At 34.3% G+C, this 13,442-nt stretch overlaps 1 protein-coding gene across 1 annotated transcript in view; it reads left to right on the top strand.

Annotated features, from left to right (window-relative positions):
• Positions 1-3,336: 3,336 nt before the first annotated feature.
• The window catches only part of ARHGAP32 (Rho GTPase activating protein 32), a 135,185-nt gene continuing 125,079 nt past the window's right edge, over positions 3,337-13,442 (top strand). The window contains exon 1 of the mRNA XM_019660189.1: positions 3,337-3,423. The gene's annotated coding sequence lies outside the window, so the exon portion shown is untranslated. The remainder of the gene's footprint in view (positions 3,424-13,442) is intronic.

Here is a 13,442-nt window from a genome sequence, read left to right as displayed (position 1 = left end):
CGCCACTCGGCTGGCCCAATGTGTTAAGTTTTTATTCATCAGAAAATACTGGTTTTTTGCTCTTTTTTTTTTTTTTGTAGTTTTGGTATGAATAAAAGCTAGGTTAATTTATTTTCTTTTTTCCAGACTAGTAAGATATTCTCAAACGTCTTCCATCTGTTATTGTTGTGAATTGAGGTGTTTTATGTTTATTTAAATATTTATCTCTTCTGGTATTGTTTACTCCTTCCTGCAGTTCTGGGTTTTTATCTGGTAGCATTTCCCTTCAACCTGAAGAAACTGTTTTAACTCTTTCTTGCACTGGTCTGTTTTTCTTGCACTGGTCTGTTTAGAGACAGAGTCTCTCAGCTTTTGTCATTTGTAAATGTGCTTATGTTTTTAAATGTCTTAAGGTTATTTTCATGGGATGTAGAATTGATACTCTTTTTCTTCAGCACTTTAGAGATGTTTCTCTTTCTCTTCTGTCCTCTCTTTCTGGTGAGAACTCAGCTGTCTTTTATATTTTTTCCCCTTTATGTAATATGTTTTTTCCTTTGCCTACTTTAAAAAGTTTTGTCTTCATTTTTGTTGTTGAAAAGTATTATTATAATTTATAATATAAATTTTTAAAATTTATCCTATTTGGGGTTCATTGCATTTTCTTGAATTTGTTAATTTATATCTTTCAAAAGTTTTAGAAAGTTCTCATCTGATGTCTCACCAAATATTTTTCTGCTTTCTTCTCTCGTTTCCTGGTACGTTGCTCAGCGATCTCAGATATATTGTTAGTTTTGGTCATTCTTAATGTTTTTTCTCTTTTTGTTTTAGCTTAGATACTTTCTAATGGTCTGTTTTCAAGTTCACTGATCCTTTCATATACCGTGTTGTTTGCTGTTAATATCTGACAGATTTTATTTCTAGCATTTTATTTTGAAGAATTTTATAGTTTTAGTCTCTGGTAGATTTTCCCATGTATTCTTACATATTATCTTTTCAAATAAATTTTAGAAATTCTGTCATAATTATGTCGTCTTTATTTCAATATCTGGGCCATTTTTGTATGTGATTTATTATTTCCTCTCTTCACCATGGATCACAGTTTTTTCCTTCTTACCTGTGTGTGTTTTTTTTAATGCCAAATATGTGAAGTCAATAAATATTTATCTCTAGGAATGGGCTTATTCCTTCTTCTAGTTCGTTAAATTGTTATGTTAGATTATGTTAGTCATGTTTGATTGGGGGACTGAATTAAGCTGACCTGTAACTTGATCTGGCCTTTGTGGCAGCTTTAGTTTGCTTTTATCATTACTTTTAAATATTTTGAGTATAAGTTCAGGAGGTTTTTTGTTTGTTGTTTGTTTGGTTGTTTGTTTTTGTTTTTTCCATCAGGGAGAATTGAAAATTGGTGAGATGTCTGAGGATCGCTGTGTGCTTTACTGCTAAGCCACCAGGTTTTTGAACTGGTAGAGAGCACATGCGCTTTATCTCTGCTTTACCACCTGGGTGCTAGTTCTCTTTGCTCTCCAGTCCTTTCCAGCTTTCTCTGCCAAAGGAGAGCTCTGTCTTACCCCACAACTTGGTGTATAGCTGCCCTGTACTCTATGAAGCCCTGGATTGCCTCTGTGGGGTTTTCCTCATCTTTTCTGTGTCACCAGTTGTTGAATGTCCTGAGTGCCTCAGAGATATCTGGCTTAGTTCTGCCCTATTTCATCTTCACTGCCCTGTGGCCCATCTGTAGCCGTTAGCGGCCTTGTTCTTGGGGAGACTGCACATACTTAACACATTCATCTCTCTCAGTTCTGCTCTTCGCCCAGCCTTACGTGTACTGACCTTATACACTTGGTAAATACCTGTGGGAATCAGGTGATGGGTTGATGTGGACTGTCTTAAGGTATTCCTTGAATTTCAGTTTATCACTCCAGGCCACATGCAGTATTACAGGGTTTGGCTGGTTTCTCCTTACCTTTAAGCATAAGGGAGATTCTTTATCTTCCTCCATCTTTGCCAGGCATCCAGGCACATCCATGAACCTCTTTTGTCTCATGAATGTCTTGTCACCTTCTGCAACTTAGTTCATTTAGGTTTCATTTCACCCTTAATTTTTTTTTTACTTAAAAAAAAACAAACCCTATGATTTTGTAGGTATTCTGGCTTGTTTTGTCTAGTGTAGAATGATCAGTATTTCGTAAACTCTTAATATCAGGAAGTATTTTTCTAACACTTACAGTGACACTGCTTTGAAAAACAATATATCTTCCATCAACCTTACATTTTTTATAACATCAACTGTAATGATAGATAATATTACGTAAGTACTCACTGAGTGCCAGGCACCATGGTGAATACTTTAAATACATTATCTCATTTAACACTCACAAACTTGAGAATAGGTATTATTGTGTCATCCCTATTTTCTAGATGAGAGATTAAGTAACAAGGTCAATATTATACAACCTGGTAGTGACACTTTTAACTCGGTTTTCTGTCTCTGGAGCAGAGTTTGCAAACTCACATCGCTAGTTAGGGCAGGTATGTATGATAAATGAGTACAGTGAGTAGGGTATAGAAAATAACAAAAGAAGCAGCACAATCAATGAAAGCTAACATTCAGCCTACATACTGGCAAAAGAGTAATCAGTTCTGTGGCCAAGTCTCTTGGAGAACACATGTCATATTTAAAGGGGTTAGTCACATCTCAGCTTTAGCCAGTTGTTGCCTATGTAAGAATATGTGTCCAGTATTTAAGATTTTTTTATTTTTCAATAGAAGTCAGAAGTCTGTATTTTTCATATAAAACCACTCAGTTTTTAAATGTTACCTAGTGGTTCAAATAAAAATAAAATAAAATCCAATGTTTAGAGAGCTACATGGTGAATCTAAAATAAAACATCTGCAGAGCCAGCTTGTTTTCTGGGCTGCCAGTTTGCAATCCCTGTAAAGAGCCTGAGCTCTGTTAAACCAGTTGGTCACGCTGTCTCTCAGTGCCCACCTTAATGCTTTCCTTTTGCCTGTGTGCTGTAAGTTAAGGATGGGAATGCCTGCTCTGGAGTGAATGTATTTTATTTGCTGCTGTTCTAGAATGCATGTATTTTATTTGCTACTGTTCTGGAATGAATGTATTTTATTTGCTGCTGTTATGCTGTTGAGTTGGTTTAGATATAAGCTACAAAGACAATTCTTAGCAACACACCTTTTTTAAAAATCCTGATTTCTTCATTTATCTGCTTTAAATGGTAGAGTTCTATTATGAGGCATAGCTTATATTAAGTTGATGTGAGGGTCTGAGTATTACTGAATACTTAGTTTGTTCTTGTTCACTAATATTGACTCCCTCTCTTCTGCCCTTCTTTGATATAGCTTTCACTTTCAGAAGAACAGAATGATGTAACGAAAAATGGCTGTGAATCTAAAGAGCTGGTCTACCTCGTGCACATCGCTTGTCAGGTAATTTTGTGGATGTGTTCTCCATTTCACATAAAATTCAATTAGAATTATTTTAAGTGACTATTAAATTCGTTTCTAATGTATTTTCTTATGTTGCCTAATAGAGTCCACAGAAATATACTTGTACAATATTGAAATGAAATTGGACTATGAATGACTTAAAAAAGAGAAATTAATGTGTTCATACAGTACTAAGTGAAATGCATAGTTTAGTATTGCAACTGCATGTCTTCTCTCTGCAGTTTTAGAAAGTTTTTAAGGCTTTAGTCATTTGTAAATAGATAACAGTGAATATAGTAACAGATTTTTTGTTTTATTCTTGCTCCCAGTCATTTTGGTATTTTTGCATGTACTCAAGAATTGAAACAGTTATTTATTTATTTACTTATTTATTTTTTCAAAGATTTTATTGGGGAATTGAGGGAGGGAAACAGCGTTGGGGAACCGGGGAAGGGGAATAGACAAGTTGCTGTCCTTTTATTCTTTAGTCTAGTTGTGGAGGTTGTCGCTTCTCTGGTCCATGTTGGTATTATCATTGCGCTCTTCCCAGGTGAGGCAGTCTCTTGCCAGCCATTGGATGGCTGCTCGTGGCAGCTCACACCAGCTGCTGGTCGCTCACGCTGGCTGCCAGCCACTCATGGTAGCTCATGGCAGCCAACTGTAGCAGGGGCTGCAGCCTACGCCGTTGCCGGCGACTCAGGGCAGCCCAGCTCCAGGTTGAACTGTTGTTCACCATCTTAGCTGTAGAGGGCGCAGCGTCACTGGCCCTCATGTGGGATCCGAACTGGTGTCCTGCTGCTCAGAGCTGGCATCCCAAGCCAACTCTGAAACAACGGGCCACTTGGCTGGCCCTGAAACAGTTAATGAAAAGGTTCAGCTCTATAGATATTTAATTTACAAACTTAAATGAAAATTTTTCTTTTAAGAGTAAATGAAGTATATTATTTATTGATGATAAGATTATAAGAGCAAACGTAATACACAAGCAGATTAAGTTGTCTTAGTCTCAGATGCTAACTTTTCTAACCAAGATGGTAAGTTCCACTGTGGTGTAATAATAGGATGTGTTTATGTTGTAGAAGTGTGCTGTTTTTTGATGCTTAGTATTAGAACTTTTTTTTTTTTTTAACCACCTCGTGGCAGCTCAGCAGCTGTTCAGCTGGGCCCGGGAATCGAACCACTGTTGCTCTGAGCTCAAACTCTTGAGCGAGCTCTTAACCAACTGAGCCACTCGGCCGCCCCTAGTATTACAACTTTTTTGAGGGTAATTACCAGTTTCTTACATATAAAATGTTTAGTTTTTTTTTAGGGGGAGAGAGAGTCAGAGAAGGACATTTATGGTTTTTTCCAAAAAATATTATTCATGTACCTGAAGTTAAAAATTAAATAATCTGGAAAAGTCTAATGATTATCCCATATGGGAAATACTTAATTAAGTCCTTAGTCTTGGTGACCGTAAGGAATACCTTTCAAAATTAAATGCTTTTATTTATAGGTGTCAGAATATGATATTGGAAATTGAACTTAACTTGTATATAAATAAGATGTCCAAAGTTACATATTGTTTATCCATGTTTTATTGTATGTCATCTCGGTTCCTTTGAGGAAGTAGGCAGCTCTGAATCACTAAGTTTCATGTCATATTTCATAAAATTCTTCTATATGGTGAGTTAATTTTTAAGTGAAAATATCAAGTGCTTTTATGATGAAACTTTACTAAATAGATTAATATAAAACATACCTTCTTTATCTAGAGTACCTGGTTGACATGTTGTAATGAATTTATTAATCCCTCTACAGCCAAATGCTTTTTGCATCTTTTCTTATCGCCATTAATTTCCATATGTTCTGACAATGTATCTATTTTTATTCTTGTAAGCAGAACACAATGCTGTTTTTTAAAAATGACCTTCAAAAGTTAACTGGTATTTTGGTACCATGCATTAGAATGTATAATTGTTATTTGATTATGCTTCCACAAATACCAACTTAGATAGGCTATTTCCTTGTTGTAAATATCTTGTCAAGCTGCTTAGAAAATTTCAGACTACTTAGGATACTATTTATTACATCAAAGTAGTAATTTACTGCATTATAATAATGCCATCATACTTCTCTGCCTCACCATAAGTAGTCATTGATGCATTCCCATGGATTACATTCTGTATTCTTGCCGTATATGTCAGCCATAAACCATATTAAATGAGGATCATATTTTTTATAGCTATCAAACTCTCTAATTTTGCAAGTGAGGAAATTGAGGCCCAAGTTACTGAAGTAGCTTTCCTAAGCTGTATGAAATCTTAGCAGAAGCTGTTAAGGACTTTAGTTTTGTGATTGCCAGTTTTTCCTGCATATCCTTGGAATTTGGAGTCTACAACAGATTTGAGAGATTGGTTAGTCTTCAGATAAGATCACCACTGCACACTGATGTAATCTATCTATCCTGGAAGCTGTTTACTCACATGTTTCATATCTTTGCTAATTTCTAATATTTAATAATGTGCTCTTGAAATTCTTTTTATTTAGCCAAAATTCTTGGTCCTTCATCTTAACCCACTCTCTTGCCTTGTTTTTTTATCTTATAAAATGGAAATTAAATTGTGATCTTTTTCCTTTCTGTATGTTAAGCGATACTGATTCCTTAAGGTCTTTTCTTTGAACCTTTTAATTGTGTCTTTGCCTCTGCCCTTTAAAGTTTTATTTATTTATTTTTTAATTATGAACCCAGAAATGTAAACCATGTCTTTCATAGTGAATAGATCCAAATTCAGTAGGCATTTTTTGATCACTTATGTGTAGTACACAGATATTATCACATGCAGTATATCATTTAATTCTTATAACTGTTCTGTGAGGTAAATAGTCTGGTTTCCATTTTACAGTTGATGAATCTGAGACTCAAGAATGTTAATTGAAGAGAAAGACTGGGATTTGAACGTCAGTCTAGTGTTTTTATCTAGTCTTTTAACCATTTTCTAATACTATTTCTACTTGGTTGGCTATTCTGAAATCTGCAAGCATATCCCAATTGTTAATAAAGAAGTATGGAAATGCACTGAAACTGACAATCTAGTTTCTTTGCATGACTTCAGTGGACTGGGCCTAGGTAGCCTTCATATATATGTAAAGCTACATATAGAGATAACTGTAAGTGGAAGTCTCAAATCAAGAGCCCATGAGGGAGAGTTCAGGCATTTGGGTGTAATCCGAGGCCACGAGACTATATAGTGTAAGTGACAATAAGAATATTTAACAGTTGGCATAGTATGGGCCCAAAGCAATTGGAACAGATACTTGTCATACAAACCTCAGTTAGCCATATTGGTGTGTCTCAGCTGAATATTAACCATGGATAAAAACAAGTGTCTTGGATGTCTTGAAGAATAGATATTTAATGCCTGCCTGAGGCCTCAACTCCTTCCCTCTCATACTAATTATTATTTAGGATAAGTTGTTTTAACCAATATAGGCATGTTGTGCCTCAGGTTTCCCTCCATTATCTTTTATTTTATTCTTCAAGTAAACAAACTGGAAAAGGAAGTATGTAGAAAAAACAGATCATCTAGTGTGGGTGAAGAAACACTCTTTCCAATTTGTGTCATGATATTTATCTGAGTGGGAATACATTTTCTTTTCTGAAAAATCATACTAATTTTTCCTCTGTATATCTCCTACTTTTCAGGAAACATAAAGTATTTAGTTTGAAATCAATTAAAATGAATAAAAATCCTAGGACATTCCGGAGTATGTCAAGGTAGATGAAAAATTTTTACTGTTTCAGATGTTGAAAATTCAGTAATTTTTAAAAGACCAAAATTAGATAAACCTTGACATTAATTATATTGAGTCCCACTATATAGAATAAAGCATTTATAAATGTAATGTCAATGGTATTGAGTCTTAAAAGCATTCTGTATAGCAAATAAGCAAACATCAGCTTTTAAGTGTTCGCTTTAAATGGCAAATTTAAACCTAGCTGTTGTGAGAATTTATTCTAACGTGCTAAAATGAAAATCCTGTTCTGATTTTTCCCTTCTGTAAATATAGTTTTGTTAGTGTAAGGATAATTGTTGCTTAATAAAATACTTAGTGTTTTATTGTTCCATAGTAAGCTTTAGAGTAGTTGAAATTAATGTTTCTTACTGAAGTTGGATTGTATTAACTACCTTTGTATTTTGATCAGAATTCATCAACATAATTGTTTATTTTTTCTGAAGATCAAATTTTTCATGAGTATTTACAGTAAGATGAAGGCTCCATTATGTCCCAGTTGGTGAGGTAAACAGTTGGTTTTAGGAGAATGCTTTCCTACCTCAAAATATCTCCTGTACTCTGATGCTTGAGATTCCACCATCAGAAATGCATTCCTCAGTATTAAATATCTCTTCCACTCAGTCCATTTAGAAAATGCTGTTACTAAAGGGGTGGGGTTGCGTATTAACATTTGTAGAGTATCTGTGTAGGAACAAAATATATAGGCAGGTTACAAGCATCCTTATTTAAACCTCGTAACTCTTCTGTGAAATGTAGGTGTTGCTGTTCCCATGTTATAGATGAGTAAACTGTTGTTCATTGGTGTTAAGTAACTTGGTAAAGTATCTAGGCTAAGGCCCTGCTGAGATTTAAATCCGGTCTCTCTTTCCACTGCACTTCATTAAACAGTAAAATACATGATTCATAGCATTAATTCTTTTAAAGATAACTTTCCCATGATGAAGAGACTTCCAAGGACATGGGTGAAGACTTGTCTAGAATTTGGCTATCTATTTTTATCTCTGTTATTACCAAGCTAGCACAAACTGCTCTCTCTTGTTGGACCATTGTGATAGCATCTGTGTTTGCACCCTATAATTGAATATAGCCCTCTAAACTGCCAAAATGATGTAAAATGTAAATTGTAACATGTTATTCTCATGGTTAAAACTCTGCAATAGATTTCTACTGTGTTTAGAACTAAACCCAAACTACTACTTACCAAGGCCTGTGAGGTCCCTGCACTACCTGGACTTGTCTACCTCTTCTATATCATATCATGATTGATAATCTTCTCACGCCTATGCTGTAGCTTTCAGTCATTTCCTAAAGACCCTAAGTTCTTTCCTGCAATAAGGCATTGAACTTTGATCAGCCTGTAAATATTCACACTAAGCACTTGCCGTTTCTGGTGTCTTCTCAGTTTTCAGGATGCAGTTTAGATATCACATCCTGAGAAGGGCTTCTCCTGGCCACTCTTGCTTCTTTCTTCATAGTACAAAAGTATCATTTTATTTCTGTGTTTACTTATTTTTAAAAGTATTTTTTTTTCACTGGAAATAAATTCTGACAAGTCAGAGGTTTGATGGTCCTTGCACCTCTAATGCCTTCTCTAGTGTTCAGTACTATTTAAGTGCTCAGTAATTTTCTGGTTAATGCATGAGAGAGAAGAACAGATTTTTGTCTCAGAAATTTGATCCTATATACACTGGGATATTCTTTTTCTCTTATTCTTTTTCAGGTTTGTCAAGAATTGTTGATTTCTGTAACCCTTGAATAGCAATAATTACTAGTAATAATTATTAAGATTAGAAATTAGCAGCAACTTATAATTTAGGCAGATGTAAATAATGAGGTTTTTGTTTTGTTCTTTAAAATATAATTGAACTTCTAAAATACTCTGATCATTTACATTATTCAGTCTATTTGGAAATTGAATGCTTAAGGCTATTTTTTACATATGAAATTCAAAGTTCTTTAATATCTGCTGAAAAAATATGGTATTTTGCTGTTCTCAGAATTTTACTCAGTGAATTTAGCAGTTTTGGATGATTTGCAAATTATTTAATTTCATGAATGAAAATTACATAAAAAGCAGACTTTTCCTGGCACAAAAACATTTTGAACAAGTTGGAAGAAATCAATTCACTGATATATGAGGAAGTGAATTTTGAAATCCAGTCACCAGCATTTACTTGTGGAGGCTCTGAAGGTCACTGCATTTATGTGGCTGGTTGTTGATATTTATTTCTGTGAGCAAGACTGCTTCAATGGAAGAGAACATGATTACTTTTTTAAATTAATAAACAACAATTTTAGGTTCACAGCAAAACTGAGTGGAAAATACAAGGTTCCCATATACCCCTTGTCCCCACATATGCACAACCTCCTCCACTATGAACTCCAATGTGGTACATTTGTTACATTGTACGATGAGCCTACATTGATGTACCATTGTCACCAAAGGTATACTCAAGGTGTACATTCTACTGATTTGGATACATTTATAATGACATATCCACCTTTATAGTATCATATAGAATAGTTTCACTGCCCTAAAAATCATCTTTGCTCCACCTATTCATCTCTCACTTCCCTCTAACTCCTGGTAACCACTGATCTTTTTACCATCTCCATAGTTTTGTCTTTTCCAGAATGTAATATGGAATCATACAGATTGTAGTCTTTTCAGGTTGACTTCTTTTGCTTATTAATGTACATTTAAGTTTTTTTCATATTTTTTATAGCTTGATAGCTTGTTTCTTTTTATCACTGAATAATATTACATTGTCTATGTGCCACAGTTTATTCATCCATTCACCTGCTTAAGGACACCTTGATTGCTTCCAAGTTTTGGCAGTTATAATTAAAGCTGCTATAAACATTTGTATGCAGGTTTTTGTGTGGACATAACTTTTTAGCTCATTTGGGTAAACACCAGGGAGGACATTTGCTGGAATCCTATGATTAGAGTATGTTTAGTTTTGTAAGAAATTGACAAACTGTCTTCCAAAGCGTCTGTACCATTTTGTATTTCTGCCAGCATTCAAGGAAAGTTCTTGTTGCTTCACATTCTCGCCAGCATTTGGTGTTATCAGTGTTCTGGATTTTTGTCATTCCAGTAGGTGTGTAGGGGTATCCCGTTGTTTTTACTTGCATTTCCTTGATGACATATGATGTGGAACATCTTTTGATAGGTTTATTTGTCACCTGTATATCTTTTTGGTGTGGTATCTGTTAAGGCCTTTGATGCATTTTTGAATCAGTTGTTTGGTTTCCTATTTTTGATTTTTAAGAGTTCTTTGCATATTTTGGGTAACTATCCCTTATCAGATATGTCTTGTGAATGTTTTCTCCAAGTTTGTAGCTTGTCTTTTTATTTCCTTGACAGTGTCTTTGACAGAGCAGGAAATTTTAATTTTAGTGAAATCCAGCTTATCAGTTTTCTTTTGTGGATCATGCCTTTGGTGTTATAGCAAAAAAGAGTCATCACCAAACCCAAGGTCATCTATATTTTCTCCTATGTTATCTTCTAGGAGTTTTATTATTTGAATTTCACATTAAAGTCTATAATCCATTTTGAGTTAGTTTTTGTGAAAGGTGTAAAGTCTATGTCTAGATTCTTTTTTGTTTCGCCCCGGATGTCCAGTTGTTCCAGCACCATTTGTTAAAAAGACTGTCTTTTCCTCTATTGTATTGCTCTTGCTCCTTTGTTAAAGATCAGTTGACTGTGTTTAGGTGGGTCTGTCTCTAGGTTCTCTCTTCTGTTCCACTGATGTATTTGTCTGTTCGTTTGCCCATATCACACTATGGTAAAACTTGAGTTAAGACATTGTGAGTCTTCCAGCTTTATTCTTCTCCTTCAATATTTTGTTAGCTGTTCTGGGTCTTTTGCCTCTCCATATAAACCTTAGAATCAGTTTGTCAATATCCACAAAATTAAGTTGTTGGGTTTTTTTTGTTTTTGGTTTTTTTTACTGTAATAAAATTGTGAATGTATAAATCAAGCTGGGATGAACTGACATCTTGAAAATGTTGAATCTGTCTACCAGTGAATATAGTATATCTCTTCATTTATTTAGCTCTTCTTGGATTTCTTTTACTGGAGTTTTGCAGTTTTCCTCATATGGCTCTTCTACATATTTTGTTAGATTTATACCTAAGTATTTCATTTTTGGGGGTGCTAAAGTAAATGGTACTGTGTTTTTTATATCAAATTCCGTTTATTCACTGCTGGTATATAGGAAAGCAATTGGCTTTTGTATATTTACTTCGTATTTTGCTATAATCATTGATTATTCCAAGAGTTTTTTGGTCAATTTTTTTTTGCATATTCTACCTAGTCAATCATGCCATCTATGTACAAAGAAGTTTTAATTTTTCATTCCCAATCTGTATATCTTTTAGTTTTTTTTCTTCTCTTATTGTATTAGCTAGGAATTCAGTAGTGTTGAAAAGCAGTGGTGAAAGGGGAGGTCCTTACCTTATTCCTAATCTTAATGGGAAAGCTTCAAGTTTCTCAACATTAACTATGATTATTAGCTGTAAATTTACAGTAGATATTCTTTATCAAGTTGAGGAAATTCTCTGTTCCTAGTTTACTGAAAGACTTTTATCATGAATGAGTGTTAGATTTTGTCAAATGCCTTTCTGTTTATGGGATCATGTGATTTTTCTTCTTTAGCCTGTTGATATGATGGATTACGTTAATTGATTTTTGAATGTTGAACCAGCCTTGGATACCTGGGATAGATTCCACTTGATGGTGGTATATGATTATTTTTATATGTTGTTGGGTTCTGTTAGCTAATATTTTGTTGAGGATTTTTGCATTGATATTCACAAGACATGCTGGTCTGTAGTTTTCATTTTCTGTCCTCACAGAATGAATTAGAAATTATTCCCTCCAGTTCAATTTTTGAAAGAGATTATAGAGAATTGGTATAATTTCTTCCTTAAATGTTTGGTATAATTCACCAGTGAACCTATTTTGGCCTGGTGCTTTCTCTTTGGAAGTTTATTAATTATTGATTCAATTTCTTTAATAGGTACAAGCCTATTCAGATTGTCCATTTTTTGTGTGTGAGGTTGGAAGGTTGTGTCTTTCAAGAATTGTTCCATTTCATTTATTGTAGATTATGAAATTTGTGGGCGTAGAGTTGTTTATAGTATGGGATTCCTTTATATGTTTATAAGATCTGTTGTGATGTTCCCTCTTCATTTCTGCTATTAGTTAATTTGTGTCCTCTCTCTTTTTTTCTTATTTAGCTTGGATAAAGGTTTATGGTTCTGTTGATCTTTTCAAAGAACCAGCTTTTGGTTTTGTTTTGTTGGTTTTTCTCTGTTGATTTCCTGCTTTCAAGGTCATTGATCTGCTATAATTTTCATTGTTTCTTTTGGTTTTAACTTGTCCTTCTTTTTCTATTTCCCTAAGATGGAATTTTAGATAATTAAGTTTGGATCTTTCTTCTTTTCTAATACATGCATTCAATGTTATCTGTATCCCACTGAGCTCTGCTTTCACTGCATCTCACACATTTTGGTACATTTTATTTTTATTCAGTTAAAAGTAATTTAAATTTTTTCCTGGGATTTCTTCTTTGACCCATGTGTTATTTAGAAGTGTCTTGCTTAATCTCCAAGTATTTGGAGATCTTATTATTATCTTTTTGTTATTGATTTCTAGTTTTATTGTGGTTTGAGAGCAGACATTGTGGGGTTTTATTTGGAGTTTTGCACATTTTATTTAACAAATTCAGGCCATAGAATACTTATAACTTAAATCCCTTCAATATAACATATACATGTATCCCAGAGGAAACATGAAGTAAATGTTGGTTGGAAATGTTTTTCGGTGGCTTCTTTATAAAATTGTCAGTTATCTTCTCCTTTTTACATTAGGATTGTAGCTAAAGAGATCATCAGCAAGAGACTCTTCTTTTGCATGTTGATTTTGCACCACCATGTCCTGCCTTAACGACTCCTGTAATTCTGTATTCTTTCAAGCATGATGAGCTATTAGGTCTGATCCTCTAATGATCTATGAATGTTTTCCTGATCCAAGAAATGTCATCTTCCTGAATTTCTTGAAATTCTGTAGTTGACACAATTATCATTTGCACTGGATGCATTTCTGGAGACACAGTTACTAACTACCAGTGATCTAAATTCAGTCAGTAGCACCTTCCTTGGAAGCAAGTCACCATCATCCTGAAGCTTGTCATTGTTAGTTCTTTTTTAGTCAATCATTGTAATTCTTTCTT

Source organism: Hipposideros armiger, unplaced genomic scaffold, assembly GCF_001890085.2.
Source record: "Hipposideros armiger isolate ML-2016 unplaced genomic scaffold, ASM189008v1 scaffold_313, whole genome shotgun sequence".
Taxonomy (NCBI): domain Eukaryota; kingdom Metazoa; phylum Chordata; class Mammalia; order Chiroptera; family Hipposideridae; genus Hipposideros; species Hipposideros armiger.
Note: the sequence above shows the minus strand (reverse complement) of the source record. Positions and strands in the feature narration are given on the sequence as shown.